The following is a 1,216-nucleotide window of genomic DNA, read 5'->3' as shown; positions in this document are numbered from 1 at the left end:
CCTAAAAGCCACTAGCCCAGGGCACTTGTCACCAGCTCCCAGTAAGATCTGCAGGGAGGGGCCCAGGCAAGTCGTCAGGATGGCCGAGCGGTCTAAGGCGCTGCGTTCAGGTCGCAGTCTCCCCTGGAGGCGTGGGTTCGAATCCCACTCCTGACAAGCTCCTATTTTGGCCGCCCAGCCCAGTGCCTCCCCAAAACCCATCATCGACCATAGTTACTCCTCCGTGCCTCAGTTTCTGGCTCTCCTCCTTGCCCACTCTCCCAACGCTGGGCTCCCATCCATCACCGGCTCTCCCACGCATCTGTTTCTCAGGCAGCTGGCCCTTTTCCCGCTCTGCTCTGAACACCTCGGCACCTCTGCGCCAGCCCCATCCGCCCTCTTCCGCCCCTGCCCCTGCCCACTCTCTGGCCCCTGAGGCCTCACCGGACAGCCGCTGGCCTCCCAGTAATGGCCCTTTTTAAAGGACCCTCTCCCCCCACCCACCCCCAGACCCTACGTCCACATTCCACCCCACTCAGACTCGCACACCCTGCCGGGCAACACCACCAGCACGCGTGCCTCCTGGATCAGTCCAGAGCATTCAAAACCCTCCACGTTCCGACCCCCACCACCGTCTTATGCCAGCTGAGGCCGCCGGCCCGTGTCCTGTGCTATGCCAAGTCTTCAGGATCATCCAGTCCCTGCTCTCTGCACCCTGCCCAGGTGGCTCTAGGAAACATACCACCACCAACACCCTCACACCAACACTCCCAACCCCCCAGGTCCAACCCAGGTCCACCCCCCAACCCCCGACCCCTTCCACACCTCTCAACCCCCTCTACGTCCACTCCCAGTGAACTAGTGTCCCAGTGGCCCGCTGGACACTCCGGGATCCCTGCACCTGGCTGGCCTAGGGAGCACGATTGGGACACAAGGTCCCCAGAAGTCGCTGGAAGACAGCCTAGATCCCGTTCCCCCACCGGCCAAGCGATGCCAGCCCCCAACCCCGACCATTCCCAGCGCCTCCCCTCCCCCGCCCACGACCTTCCCAGGACCCAAGCGTCTGCTCTACCTGCCCGCCAGCCAGCCCGCCTCCACGCTCTGCCCGTAAGTTCTTTCTATCCATCCTGACGCTCCAAAGTTCCCATCCCTACCCGACCTCCACCCTCACCTACAGCACAGCGGGGCCGGTGCCTGGGTGCCCCGGTGCCTGCGAGTCTATGGCAGGGCCCCCCCC

At 64.2% G+C, this 1,216-nt stretch overlaps 1 non-coding gene across 1 annotated transcript; it reads left to right on the top strand.

Annotated features, from left to right (window-relative positions):
• Positions 1 to 73: 73 nt before the first annotated feature.
• TRNAL-CAG (transfer RNA leucine (anticodon CAG)) lies at positions 74 to 156 on the top strand. The gene has a single exon. It is a non-coding gene; the product is annotated as a tRNA-Leu (tRNA).
• The last annotated feature ends 1,060 nt before the right edge of the window (positions 157 to 1,216 follow it).

This window comes from Tupaia chinensis, unplaced genomic scaffold (genome assembly GCF_000334495.1).
Source record: "Tupaia chinensis unplaced genomic scaffold, TupChi_1.0 Scaffold000070_1, whole genome shotgun sequence".
NCBI classification, from domain to species: Eukaryota; Metazoa; Chordata; class Mammalia; order Scandentia; family Tupaiidae; genus Tupaia; species Tupaia belangeri.
Note: the sequence above shows the minus strand (reverse complement) of the source record. Positions and strands in the feature narration are given on the sequence as shown.